The sequence below is a fragment of the Falco peregrinus genome, chromosome 8 (genome assembly GCF_023634155.1).
Source record: "Falco peregrinus isolate bFalPer1 chromosome 8, bFalPer1.pri, whole genome shotgun sequence".
NCBI lineage: Eukaryota > Metazoa > Chordata > Aves > Falconiformes > Falconidae > Falco > Falco peregrinus.
Window position 1 is genome coordinate 55,565,756 of NC_073728.1, and position 14,968 is coordinate 55,580,723.

Consider the following 14,968-nt stretch of genomic DNA (forward strand, 5'->3'; position numbering starts at 1 on the left):
CCAAAACCTTTAACTGATTTTGTAAGTAATCCTTTATCAGCTTATGTAAGGGTTTCATTACAATTTGTACTGCCAAAAAGTGTAGCATTACTTGTCTGTTTGACCAGATTTCCCTAGATAATAGTTTATTCATTATCAGCTCAGTCTGGGAAAACAGGATGGTGGGTTTTGATACACTAGCACAGACTCACAGAAACCCCTAGCTCATTTACAGAAACAGTCTTTGAATTTATCGGCACTCAGACTGCACTGACGTACCTTCCACTCTGGGGTTTGGATTTTTTACATAAAATTAAAGTACAGTAAGTCAGTAGACCATAGGAAAAGCTGTATATCTGTGGTTCATCTGGCCCGGTGTTCCACTCCTGGTAGCAAACCCCAGTGCAAAGCCTTCACAGGCACCTGCCATCAAGTGCTAATTAATAGTTCCCAGAAACGTTGCTAGTTTCTTCTGGCAAAGGCCTGATAACAGCCAGCTTGGTGCCAAGGCCAGTTCCTAACACCATCTTCCAGCACCAGCAGCTGAACACACTCCATCCAGCTCCTTGCACTGTCACCGCACATCATTCCCCACCTGCTCCACAGCCGCTTTTTTCATGGAGCAGAAAAGTCTTGCCGTATCCCACGCTTGCCTTTACACTCGTTGACAGCACTGCGGTGAGCCAGGGCTGCAGAAAACCTTGTCCTGCAGTGCCACTTACTGGGTATCCACGTTAACAAAAGCGATGTGCGGCAGCTCCCTGTTTTTCTCAGCTGATTTGAAATGGGAAAAAGCACCAAAATCTAATGCCCAATGTAAATATTATAAATACAGGAAAGCTTGAGGAAAGCAAATACAATGAAGCTTATTTTTTAGATGAGGCAGTAAGTGTAGAGGAACAGAAATCGTCCTTTTCTGCTCAGCATAGGGAAGAATTTGTCCTGTAATAGTCCAGGAATTCTTCCAGATGGAAACACACAGGGTTAAATTCATCCCTAGTTCAACAAATGCAAAGGACTGAATATACCTCTGGAGGTTTGTAGGAGTCTTATTAATATATTCCTTGAGAAAGGAATTTCAACTGAAAGGAATGTTTCAACAGGAGCTGAGGTAGGGCTTACTTAATTAATCAGGTTGTTGTCTCTAGGCATATGCTTTCTGTATGTACCCTTAGTATTTCCACTGTAATTTAACCAGCAAGATACTACACTCTTGCATGAACCTGTAAGAAAACACACGCTTGAGCTTACAAATGGGGCACTGACCAAGCTACATGGACTGATCGCATGGGACTGTCTGTGGAGGAGTCTTTTCGAGGGACCAGGACTTTTGAAGCACAAATCTGCAATATTCAGCTGCAGATCAATATGCTCAAAGCCACGTTCTGGGGTCAGTCTCTCCCGATCCTCCAAGGCAGAAAGTTGGCTGGAAACCATGGCAGCCCCTCCAGCCCACCCCCCTGACCTTCCTGCTCACAGATGGCACCGACGGGATCGGTACACCAGGTCCCTCAGAATGGAAGCAGGATCAGGCCAAAACACACATCGGGATCTGGGAGCTGGCACATCCTCCTGGATCCTGCATTTTTGTAATACGGCCAAAAACATTTCAATAAGAAAGTTAGCGCAGACAAAGAAACACATGTAGCCAGGGGCTAGATGTTCTTTGTGACTACCCATATTTGCCCATTGGCCTTCCAGTTTTGTGGCTCATGAGCAATTGTTGTTGGTTAGGCAGAGCCATCTCAAGACTCTTCAGGATTCACAGCAAAAAATCAGATTTGTTTCTCAGCAATGGGAGAAATGACTAGTCTAGTGAAAGAGAAGTTAAGTAGCTGTTCAAAACCATCTGCACCGAGTATAGAGCAAATGATTAACTTGAGGAATGAATGTAGCTTTCCATGTAGTGACTCACAGAAAGAATTTAGGTATTTACATTAAAGAGTCTGCAAGCAGAGTTTCTATTATGCAGAAAAGACCATGTGTGGTTTTTAAGCAGACTAGTTAGCATCTTTTGCATGTAAGAAAATTATTGGAAGCAGGCATTAGTCCTCAGAATGCAAACCATATACCCCAGTATAACTAATTTCTTTCTCTGCACGACATCCAGCTGTCTCCATTTTCTGAATGAGACGTCTTTCCTGCTTAGTCATTGCAATGGGTTTAGCAACAAGTGATAGGGCCAGGTGCCATGAAAGATATATTCAGTGTTGAATTTGTCAGTGGTTATGGAGACTGGGATCTGCCTGACAAGATTAGAAAGAACTAAAGACACTAATAACGTACATAAATTGTGAACAAATTTTGTTGCACAAGAAAAATGCAACGCAGGAGTATCAGTTCCAGTTTTTACTCTTTCATGATGGAATCTCACCTGGTATATTTACACTTGCAACTGTCACACACACATATATGTATATACACATATATATATGTAAGACCTAAGTTGTGGAGCCACAGGGGAAACAGATAGGTGAACATCTGAGATTTGGTGTGTCTGTGTCAGAATGAAAGTTGAATCGTAACTTTTCCTTGAAAATCATAAACTGAGTAGGCTAGGTAAAAGCTGAAAACAAACGCCAGCCTACTCATTTATGTTTTTTGGGGGAGGGATCCAATTTTTAATAGAAGTTGAGTCTTAACAGTGAAGATTTCACCAGTAAGTGTTTCCTCACAAATTTAATACCTGGGGAGAGTTCTGGCCTTTTAATATAAAATTGCCATTTAGCATCCTGCAACAAGCAGTGATAGGGAGGTCAAAGCTCACCAGCCCCATATTCAAAGTGTTTTATTAATAAGAGCATGCCGCCCCTTCAGGGGGGAGACCTGTGGGCAGAGCGGTGTTGTTATAAAGGGAATTTTAACAGAAGACCTTCGAGGAGCTGGGCTGGATATATATTTATATACACAATGGTAATTGCAATTGGCCTCTGTGTGTTGGCTTGTTATTCTGGTCCACAAAAGAGATAAACTGGGACTGTCCGCAGGCTGTAAATGGGATGCAGTACTGCCATATCCGGACATGTTTTCCCCCATTCCCAGATGATTCAGCATCAGTTATGGGATAAGAGCAGCTCGTGTGCGGCTGCCTTGTAACACTACCCAGGCTTAGACATTAAGGTGCTGACTCTGGAACCTGCAGGGATCTGCTGGGCTGCAGAAAGAATAGAAACAGTGCCACTGACGACCCATACTATTTTTATTAAATCTCAAATGACTGCACAAGTAATCCCAAACGCAGAAGCTATTGGATGCTCTAACACGTGGGTTGGCCATAATTACTAGAAGGAAGGAAATGCTCCGAAAGCAAGCCGTTCGCAGCCTTCCAACAACAAGGACCCGTGTTTATTTGACATTTTTAAAGGCACCGTGCACAAGCAAGTTCTCCTTAGCTGGAAAGGACTTCAGAGGAATGCATCGCTTTATTACTTTTATTCCCTTTTCAGGATTAGGTCCTAAGAGTCGGTTATTTTTCTAAGGGCCCTTTCCCTGTGGTTTCCCAGGGACGGCCGCCGGCTGTCCCTGCCCTGGGGGGGGCGGCGGGGGCGGTAACGGGGGAGCCAGCAGCGACCCCGCCCGGGCTGCCGGGGCCGCTCCCCCGCCCGCTGCCCCCAGCCCCAGCCCCCCCCCCCCCCCCCCCCGACCCGGGGATCTTCCCGACAGATTTTCTTCCATTAACTAGAAAAGTAATTCCAGGGCTCGAACTGCGCCCGCGCTGCCCGGGGCGCTCGGCGCAGGCACCGCCGCGCCGGGGCGGGGAGAGGGCCCGGGCTGTGGGGCTGCCGGGTCACACCGGGCGCCCTTCAGGGCCTCGGGGGGCCGGGGGGCGGCAGGCGGCCCCCGGCCGGCTCCAGCGGCACCGCGGCCCCCCGCTGGGCGGCCCGGCCCTGCCCCGCCGGGGCGGAGCGAAGCGGAGCGGGGCGGCCCGAGCGCCTGCCCCGGCCCCTCGCCCGCGGCGCCGAGCGAGCCTCTTCCGGGCAGCGGGGCCAGGGGCGGCGGAGCCGGCGGCGCGGTGAGTACCGGGGTCGCGGCCGGGGTCCCCGCGGGGCTGGGGAGCGGGCGGGGGAGCCAGCTCCCGTGTCACCGCCGGCGCCGTAGCGGCCTAGCCCCGCGGGTCACCTCCCGCCGACCCCCGCAGGCCCGCCCCGCGGGTCACCCCGGCCCCTCGGCAGGGGCCCGCAGCCCTCTGCCACCTGTCCCCCCGCAGAGGCCCTGACCCGCGTGTCCCCCGGCCCCTCCGCGGCGCCCCAGCCCCTGTGTCTCCCCAGCTCCCAGCGGGTGTCCCCTCGCCCGGCCACCGGCAGTGCCAGGCCCCGCCGCCCAGCCCCGGGGGGAGCACCCCGGGTGCCGCGGGGGCAGGCACCTGGTAGCCAGAGGCAGGGGTTTGGAATTGTTGTGAGTGTTGATTATTGATTTTAATTCATCGCATTGCGAATGATTTATTGTGATTGCAATGGGTGTTAGGAGAGCGGGTGAGGGGGCGGAAGGCTGGCTTTGTACCGATGTGCAATTAAAAAATCACCGGTATGCATCCTGTCAGGAAAAGATATAGGGAATACTGAGAAACTACAGAGGAGGGCCATGGACATGCCTGGGAAGAGCCAGATACTTCAGTTTACCAAGGGAGAGTTAAAAAATAAGGAGCAGAGACAAGCTTGCAGCAGTCAGGACTGAAATAAAACATGGGCGCGCACTAACCCTTTTTAGCAAAGTGGCTTTATTTTCCTAATGAAGGGACAAAGTGAACAGGTGACGTGTGTCTGTGATATACACCTCGTGCGATGGGACAAGAGGTGGTGGTGGGAAGGTGACATGGCTGAGCTGGCTGCAGCAACCTTGAACATCTGGAGGTAGCGAACATCTGGAGGTAGCGTTGGTGGGGAATGGTGAAATCCCTGGCCAAGTGACACGCCAAAGATGGCTGCGGTGCTGAGGAGAGAGCCCCAGCAGCAGGCTCTATCCCTTGGACACAGACTGCTGCTGTTGTTGCTAGGCTACAAGTGGGACGTACATTTATAAGCAAAAAAAAAAAAAAAAGTATCATGTATATCATGTAGTGTTGCCACGATTTGCCTTTTCCAGCATTCAGTTTCTTTTTATGATTGCATATAGAAAAATCATAGTGCAGACAAAGATTATTTTTTTCTTTGTGATTTAAATAGATATTTGCTGGTAGAAGCTGCTTTTGGGAAAGAAAACTTGGCAGTGGCTTCGTTAACATTTGCTACGTTGCATCATACTTCTCCCAGTCATCAGCTGGGCTGCTTCTTTCAAACTGTGATAGCAAATGTAGTGCAGATAGAGGAATACCATTGCTTACTGACCCCGGTGGGTCTGATATGTGCTCTTCTGCCATCACACAAAAATGCTTTCTTCCTGTAAAAAACTATCAGTGCTTCTCATTTGAATTAATTATACTGCCATGATTGACATCCCTGAAGTATTGTGTTCTTGTCTTTGCCAGAGCAATTAAAATATGGGTAGTTGCTGGCTTCGCCTTTCTGTTCTTGCTTTGCCAACATGTTGTAATTATAAAGTACAATAGGTAACCTTTTACTAATCAGAGCATAATTGATTTCCTGTCTTTTCTCCTAAGCCAGCAGAGCAGCTGCTGTCGTGGGCATTGCTTGTGGAAAAGAAAAATCTGAGTTCGTTCAGGCAAAGGAGCTCCAAAAAGGGCCAGTGTGTTATTTGAGAATAAAGAGACCTACCAGGATCCCTAAGCATGTCTCTTTCAAAGCAGCTTGGGAAGTGCTTCAAAAGAACTCAGCTCTGTAAAAACAAATAAGTAGCCTTGGTTTATAAACATGTCAGAGGAAGAAGAGAAACTGTTCTTCTCCCCCGTCTTAAAGCAGCAGGTACTTTTCCCAGCCTCAGGATTTTCCAGCCTGCATCTCTCTTTTCCCAGAACAGGGCACTGACAGCTGGACATCAGGCTGTTAGGGGGCTGCTGTGAAGAATGGAGATCTGGGGCCCAGGTGTGTCAAATCTTTTTTCTCTCTCCCAGTGGATCTGCACATGAAAGGTTCTCAGCAGCACCTGGCTCTAACTTTTGAACTATTCCTATTCTTAGGATTCTGGTAAGAAAGAGGTACTGCTGTTACCTTCTATTTTTGCTGGGCTTTCAGAGGAAAGGCTTGCTCTCATTTTTCAAAAAAGTAACTTTTAGTTGTCTCTAGGAGATTTTGTGAATCATGATCTGACCTGAGCACCTTTACATCACCTGAAGTTGGGGATCTAAGCTCTGGTAAAAGACACTGTACAGGTTACACCTTTCTTTGAGCATTTTAGAGCTCCTGTATGCAGGCTGATTTGAATTCCCTCTTAACCTTGAGTACCCAGTGTGGCCCATGCTTTGTCACGGAGGACTGGAGGTTGTGGTTTGGAAATTGGGCGCCAAGAAGTGAGGTGTTGTAATGTTCATTATCACAATTATGTCTGCACTGCTTTTGAACATGGACTGCTCTTCAGACTTCTCCCTCCCCCAGCTCAGTTCTTGCTGACCTTCTGAAATTGCATGCAAGAGAGGTGAAAGGTTGCTTCTCATTAATAGAGTCCACTTTGGTAGGGGAAGGTGCAAGAGGCTATAATCTGGCCTCCAGCCCCTATAAAACCAAAAAGCAACAGAAAATTCTGTATAGAGGGTTAGGCGATACCCTATCTGGCACCCAGTCTAAGGAAGTTTGCCGAAGGATCCTCACTCCAGAGAACTTAGGTGTTTGTATCTGTTGAGGAAAGCCTGCTTCTCAGGGAGTTCTCAGCCAAATTTCTTTCACAAATACTTTCTCTGATAATGTCTCACTCCTGGCAACCTAAATATCTCTTGAGGAAATGGACGCTTTGCCATTTGGGGTGCTTCTTGATGCGGAACAGTGACTAGCTTTAAACATGTGTATTGAGATCAGACATAGAGGATTGGGTTCACAATTAACACCATCAAGAAATTTCTTTTTCTGTTGCTTTGTTCCCAGTTTTAGCTTAAGATACTGGGAAAATTAATGACATACCTGATTAAGTTTCTTAGTGGTGGGGTGGATTTTTTTCAAGACCTGGGTTAAAACATAAGTTGTCAGTAACGTAAGAAAATATAAATGGTTCCAAGGAAGGTAGCAAAGCTGCTTTTCATCATTCGTGCACTGTGGCATGGGTTTAAGTTGCCCAGGATTTCCCAGATCATGTGCTTATCTGGATAATTCAGTCATGCAACAGCATTTAAAATAAGTGATCTGGGTTGTTCAAAATTGCATGGTACATTACTGTCTGAAATAAATTAAACAGTCATTGCCGCTCTTTTGGCTACTGCTTTGGTTTGAAAAGTGGTTATATGACCTTCAATGTGATGTTTAAAACATGAACTTTGAAAAGAAACAGCAGAGTTGAACTCCTGACAACTCCTGAATCTGCATTTTGTAGAATTGCTGCAACTGCTGTTGTTGACCTTTGAACAAGGTTTAAGGTCTTCTGCTATTGCTGATTCTATGGCAAATCTAAAGGTAGCCTTTGCACTAAAACTGTTGATCAGACTTTGTGCTGGTTTTTATGTAGCTATTTTCTAAGAGGCCACTCTTGCTTGTTCTTAAGCCCTCTTTTTTCCTTCCAGTTAATGTTAGTATTAAAGACTAGAGGTCATGGACTGGCAGATGATTCCATCTTATCAGAGAGGGCAAGAAATTTCAGTGTGCTTGGTACTGGGGCTTCCAGCTGAGTTCGATATCACTTTTGGACTGAAAGTACACAAGATGAAAAAGTTAGTCAAAGAATTACGGATTTAAAATAAAAACTTTTGTAGGTGGTTATTAAAAATTGGGAGTTGAGAGTTTTTCTTCAGATAAACAAAGACCTTAGTGAGTTCTGCCTTGCTTTTTAGTTTGTTATTTTCTGATGGCTAGGGCTGGGAGGGCACTGGGGAGAGAGATGTGGAGGCAGCAGCAGGGGGATTTGGTGAGAGAGCGGTAGAGGAGGGGCTGGCGGTGAGATTTGCTTTAAAGCACTTGGGAAGTGCAGTTTGACACAGCGGTGTCCACTCTTGTGATCTGCCATCTGTATCATCACATCTAATTGCCTCCGGTCTACACAACCATGTCTGCAGCTCAACTTTTGGTGCCAAGTACATGGCAAGCCATGGCCATTTCTTTTTAGCTTGACGGTCATATGTTTATGAAAAACTTTATGAACACATGATCGCAGTTATGGTTCTGAAAATATGCCTTGGTACATAGGAAGAGCCACAGTGTGAAACACATGGATAGTCAAACCTCTGTGTCAGTGCTGAGGAGCTAAACAAATGGCAAAATATGTTCCCAGTCACAGGAACGCAGTCCCCCGTATTGTGAACTTGCTGGAGCGCAGCATGGAGCGGTTTTGCGCAGGACAGCTGATGCTTACCCAGACAATCTGGCAGCACAAGGGAGGATTTAGCTACCGTTCTCCATGGGCGGTTTGGACACAGCCGCGCTAGTCTGGAAGCTGAAAGGGTTTGATAATATGAATGTGCCAGAGAGCATAGTCCCTTCTGTATTGCTGGTTTAATTTACTAGTGTGGACTGTTACCAGCTTCAGGGTTTGCAGGTACAAGTGGTTCTATTAAATACCTTTCTAACTGATCTGTTGTTTGAAACACCAAATATTTATACTATTTCCTTCCTTACTGCATATTTTCCGTGATAGATGTTAGCTGTTTGACTGTGTTATGATGTTGTCTCTTATCCTTCACGTTACTGCCGAGCCTCCCATGTGAACATGACCTCAAAGTGACATTTCAGTGTGGATTATTACAGTAACTTAAGGCTCTCTAAAATTAATGTTGTTTCCCAAATGCTCTGTTAATGGAGTTGTTTGGGGAAGGGAGCTATTTCAGGATCAGATAGGGTAGTTTTGCTGCTTCCCTTTCCACCTAAAAATTTTAGGTGCTGTTGATTCAAAGGTTTGTCCTATTTCACTGATGGTCTCCCCTCTGTTGGTACTTACTGAATAGCAACAGGTGTGGGAACAATAAATTTGGATGTTTGATAAATAGGCAATTAAGTGTTAGGTAGTTGTTGAAGTTTGCCTTCATTAGTTGACTGTAACAAAGCAAATATTCTTATCTTTGTTCGAGAGGATTTGTGCATTTACTTTCCAGTCCCTTTGCAAACTTTCTACTTATCTCAGGGTTCAGGTGAATTTATTTTTTATTTGATTTAACTCAAATTTTATGATTGATTTAACTTTATTTTTTGTTTACACAGTTCTATTGTGGATAATGACAAATTAAATGTTGGGCATGCTTAATGTATATCGAGATTTGTATCACTGAAGGTGCAGAATCAGAGTAGTTTGGGTTGGAAAGGACTTTTAAAGGTCATCAGGTCCAGCCCCCTGCAATCAACAGAGACATGTTCAACTAGATGAGGTTGCTCAGAGCCCCGTCCAACCTGATCTTGAATGTGAGAAAGCATTGTAGTTAAAAATAATAATGAAATCTTAAATAGCTTTATTACAGTGCTTTTGTTAATGAGTATTTGAATGGATTATGTGAACAGCAACACCCCTCTGAAATTGTATCTGAAAATTCAGGTGACAGCTAGGTAAAATACTGTTGCAGCAAGTTAAATTGTGAGGGTGTTGTACCTGTTTCTTGCAGTTTACAGTCTCACTGCTTAAATCAAAATAATATTTTTAAAAAGCTGTACCGTTTATGATGATGACTGCATGGCTGTTGGATAAAATATTGATGAAACTGATTTTGTGCACAGTCACCATTTTTACTTTATAGTTGGGCATTTTGTTTTATAAGAGGATCCCTTTGAAGTACATAGGCATTTTATTGGCTTATGTTTTTGCTTTATGGGATTTATTTCCCTTTTCAGCACTTACTAATAGGGCTGGTAAGTCATGAGTAGCATCATACAGTCTCTTTAATACAAGAGGTGGGGCTTTTATTTAAACTTGTAAGTTTTCAAGATAGAAATTCACTGGTTCCCTTAGACAGGCACTACAGGAAGACATCGACGGCTCAGAGTCCCAAGACTGGCAAACTCAGCATCCTTTTTTACTTCACTGCAAGTCTGATTTTTTTTTTTATTTATTCCAGCATCTGAACTCTCTTGTTTGTATGACATCTGTTCCTTCTCTAGGGGCATTAGTGGTCTATCCCTGCCCACAGTCTTTTTGGTTTTGATTTTAAACTTACTTAGAACAGCATTGTTCCTATGTATATTCTTAAAGTGCAAGTCAATTATGTCAGTTGCATTGTTTAGAAGAAAATGTTTTTGTGTACTTAAATAGCTGTCACCTAAAGTTTTAATCCTTTTTTGCATGAGATCTAATCTTTTGCAGGGTGGACACCTGTCCCACCCACCCACCCTATGCAGGATTGGAGGCTGTATACTGTCCTTTATTTAAAGATTAGTAATATTGAAGTCAATGTTTTCTGTTGCTGTATTTCTAAACACAATTATTTCAAGCATGAAATAATTTAATCGAAGCACGTGCCAAGGATCCTCCATTAATGTATGTTTTCCATTTTCCTGCTAGGTTGCTTTTTGCTGCTAAAGCACTAACCCTTTTTTGGTAGATTTACAAGGAGGAAGAGACCAAAGCATGTGCTGACATGGTTCTGCTGGCTTGGCCTGGCTAGCATGGGTAACAGCAGCGAGAAAGGCATGGAAACAGGAGTGTTACCTTGTGCTGGCAACCAGAGTGGTTCTGTGTTGCTTTGGGGGTACTTTTACTCTGCTAGCATGTGTGACAGCCACCCAGGCTACTCTTACCCCTACTACTTAGATCATACTGGCTCATCCTACCATCATACCTTTTTTTCGCTATGTAGACACACAAGGACTGGGAGTTTTTCCAGTTTACAACAAGTTAGGTCTCTCTTGCACCCACCTTGCAGTTTTCTTTGTCTGTAATGCAAACCTTCAGTCTCATGACTCTGGCAAGGTGAAACATTTAAAATTATCTGTGCTTTATGTTTCTTGTTTGTTGTCTTCCCTACAGATACAAGGCTAGGCATCAAGATTTGCATTACACCTGGCTCCTCCTGCACCTGCAGATCCTGAACTTGAGTGAAATGGTAACCCAAGGTGGTCACTGGTTAGTCTGTTGAAGGAGCACAGCAGTGCAGACTTTTTATGCTCCCAGACCTTCGGCTGTGCCTGTTCAACATACTAATCCAGGAGACTGAGCTGGCCTCTCTTTTCTTTCTGCTGCATTAGTTTTCTGCTAGGGTAGTAAGTTTTATCAGCACACATGGTTCAAGGAGCATCAGAGCAGACACAGACACAGTAGATCAAGTGGAGAGGGGATAAAGGTAGGATGTGAAAGTGGTAAGTCTTCGGTTTCCTGTAGATCCACCTTTGCCAGGGTAGGCTAAATGAAATGAAGTAAAATGATCCTGAATTGAACCATGAACCATCTGCAATGAAGGCAGATCCTTGATGTTTAGATGTCATATTGCTAAAGAACTTGGTTTTGTGGACAGAGCTATCATAAGTATGTAAAAACAATTCACAGCCAACCCAGTAGTATATATGCTGATCAGAGTGAAAAGAAAGAAACGAGCTTCTATTTATGGTCTACTTTGTTAAGCATTCATTATACAGCTTTAAACAGATTAACATAAACTATCCTAACCAGTTTTTTAATCTTCCTTAATGAAACCAAAAATTTAATTGTAAAAATACTTAAACTTAGACTTTCCTACAAATAATATACCAATGGGGAAGCATTCATAGAACAACTTAACAGCTCTAATGTACAGATCTATTTTTTTTTTTAGTGGAAAATATTTTTTTAGTGAGTTCACCCTGCTTTCATAGGGTACTGCTATGCAAAACCAGCAGTTACCATTTTAGACCAGAAGATGTTTTTTTCACACTATATCCCTGTTCATGGGAGGGTTTCTTTAATGGTATAGTACTAAGAAAGGGAAAAGAAACCTAAGGAGCATCTTCTGTTCAGACACTCTGCATGAGAACTCTGTTCTCCAAATCTGTCCAGAGTCCGTCTTTATTTCCATGATTGTGTTCATTCTGCAGCATGGCTGGTTGAGAAATGTGTCACTTGAAAATAATCCTACTAATCCACAGGAGTCTCCACATTGTGGTGTTTTAAACTTTCATAACTGTGGAAGTACTTACAGCAAACAGGAACATGGAATAGAAAGACAGGAATGTTTAGCTGGAACCAAGGGATGAATACTCTGCTTTTTACCCAGCACCTTTCCATCTCTCAACATTACTTTTGTGAAATAATAACTTGCATCTTGCCGTATCAGCAGTACCTAGAGCACAGGGCAGGAGGTCTAAGTTCTGCTGTCATTTGTGATTTGACCTGTGGTCTCAAGCCAAGTAAAACTATTTATTTAATTGTCTGTTTCTTTTATCTGTATGTGGGGAGAAGGATGCTCTTAGCAGTTCTGAAAAGCTGGTAACACCTCTAATTGTCTTTGAAATAAGCTGCAAAAAGAAGTAGAGTTAGATTTTACTGGTCAAATGTCAGTTATTTATAATTCTGATACAAAAGCCTTCATGCTTCAAGGTTATCTTAGTAAATGAAATATTGCTATGGCACCTTATTTTCTTGGAAGTTTTTAAGATTTATTGTTTCACTGTAGGGAAATCCTGTCTCAGCATATAATAAAGACCTTAATAGAAAGTGCTGTACAATAACAAACTTAACAGTGAGAGAAATGGGAGTGGTAGGAGCAGGAAAATATTATTTTCCCCTACTGTACTACATTTATTACCCTTCTAGTATTCTGGGTAAGCCTTAGGACCTTCCCTAACTTGATGGTGAAACTTTAAGATCTGAGGATGGTTGAATCATGACTAGATTTACGGTAAGTTGGAGCAGCAGGTGCTGATGCTCCTTATGTACTTGCTTTATGCTTACTTACTTGAGACAATGACTGCAAATTTTAATACATGAACAGGCCTTTGGAACAGTATGTTTTTCTTGACATCTCTTGTACCAAAGAAAAACTGAGGGCCACTAGGGAAAAATGATGTAATGAAAGAGCAAGAAAGTGTATTCAGTGGGTCGGATCTAATCATATTAAACAAATCTATCAATGTTCATTGTAATCATTGAAGCACACATTTGGCAGCTATTTCTATGCAGTAGTGGGTCGCCTCCTTAACAGGTAAACCACTACAGAGCTAATAGCTTTTAAATATTCATAACATTCACCAAATACAATCAGCATATTCTTCTGTGGCACCTCATGGTACCATTTTAATGTATTAAGCCAAAATTAGGCAATAACTTCACTGCAGCACATAGCTCATATCCCATGTGGTACATACCTGATGGGAGAGAAGATGCCGCGCTATGGGAGCCTTCCTTGCACCTGGGGGTTCAGAGCTGCTGGTTGGGGTCAGTGCCAAGTGAACAGTTTTTTAACTCGTGAGAAAAGGGTAAATCCAGCTCGGTGTGCATAGTTCTCGGTAAGATTGGTGCTGGTCATAAAATTCCTTCGTTTTTGTTAGTGGAAGCTGGCTTTGTGCTGTCATTTGTTCTGAATTCACATATTAATACAGAAAGAACGCTGCATTGGATGGAGAGAGGTACAGAAAACCCTGGCCTTGTTATTTCAGATGATCACATGTTTTTAACAGTGCCTTTTCTGGGGGTGCTTCAGTATATTTTCCTTTATCCAAGCATTCAAATGATTTATGCTTTTTTCAAATAGCTGGTGGGTATTAACTGCAATAAAAGCTGTGAGAGTTTATACTGATTTAGGAGTCTTTGAAACGACCTTGCACGTGATGACTTGGAGTAGAAACTGGGAATTTAAAATTTGTCTGGAAAGGATTAATTGAGCATTTAAGCTCTTAATACAGTTTATCAGGAAAAAGCAAAAGCAATCCTACTAGTATCCTGCCTGCAGCCTGTGCTGTCAGTTCATAATTATCCAGAATTCAGCAGTATCTGTAGAAACACAGCTTGGTTTTATGCTATTGCCCTCTACACTGCAAACAGCTTATCTTTGCCAGTGCACCTCTGAGTTTCTCCTGATGTTAGGAAGTTTTAGAGAGCAGGACAAAGAAATAACTGTGTAGTTATAATTCTTGTGCGATTTTTTTACCAAATTGACTTAGCTTGTGTAAAATGCAATAATCTGTTCTGTAGAATTGAAGATTATTTGTTCAAGCTTGAGTCTGGTGGAAAGCAAAGATCTTTCTTATTTAATGCTTTTGTTCTTTCACTATTCTATCATAAATAATACAAGCTAAGCATAAAAATAATACATAAACTTCCTAAATGCTTTGCTTTTGGTTTTTCATTTGATGAAAACAAACTCCTTGGGGTTTTAATAGAAGCTGATTTAACTTAAAGAAACTTTAGTTACCAGTGAATGTACAAAAGGACATTTTTATTGAGTGGTACCAAATTAGGGTTTTCTAATAAGTTTTAACAAACTTATTTAATAATACTAGCTGAAATATGACATTGTGATAATTCAGCTGTTAATCGTGCTGTGTTTGTGAAGGACAAGCTTTCATTATTATTTAATCCATTCTGGGTTCTCAAAATTTGGTGTCCTTGCAGTAGGTTACTGTTCTTTTTTCATTACCACATGTGGGACTTTGCCACGAACATTCAGCAGTGCTGAGTAGAATGTACTTGCCAAATCCTCTTTAAACATTGCTTATCTTCATGTATAGTGCAGTTACTCTGCGTTTTTGCAACCGTATTTTTGCAGCTTTACAGCTGTGTCTGGTGCTCAGTGCCATCATGCTTATGCCTGCACAATTTCTGTTGACTTCACGAGCACATGTAACATTGGGAAGAATTTGAGCTGAATGTTATTGGCGGTTCTTCCTGGCAGATGATATATCAGAAAATCAAATATTTCCTGTAAGGTTTGTACGGTACACCATAATATAGTACGTGGCCACTAGGTTTTCACTGTCTTAAAGTAACAAAAACCACAGGCATCCTAAATAAGACTCATGCTTGTGCTATTACCTAAGCATAAAAATACTAAGTCTGGTTAAATGCA

The 14,968-nt window shown here is 43.0% G+C and overlaps 1 protein-coding gene across 10 annotated transcripts in view; it reads left to right on the top strand.

Moving 5' to 3' along the window:
* SFXN1 (sideroflexin 1) overlaps window positions 1-14,968 on the top strand; it is a 47,313-nt gene that overhangs the window by 8,100 nt on the left and 24,245 nt on the right. For 6 of the 10 annotated variants that reach the window (XR_008748448.1, XR_003552056.2, XR_008748449.1 and 3 more), the window contains exon 1: window positions 11,437-11,454. The exons of 1 other annotated variant lie outside the window; for it this stretch is intronic. The gene's annotated coding sequence lies outside the window, so the exon portion shown is untranslated. Of the gene's footprint in view, window positions 1-3,843; window positions 3,992-6,042; window positions 6,060-11,436; window positions 11,455-12,784; window positions 12,803-14,968 lie in introns of those variants that run through there. 3 more of the 10 variants (XM_055812454.1, XM_055812453.1, XM_055812451.1) reach the window with 3 other exon arrangements.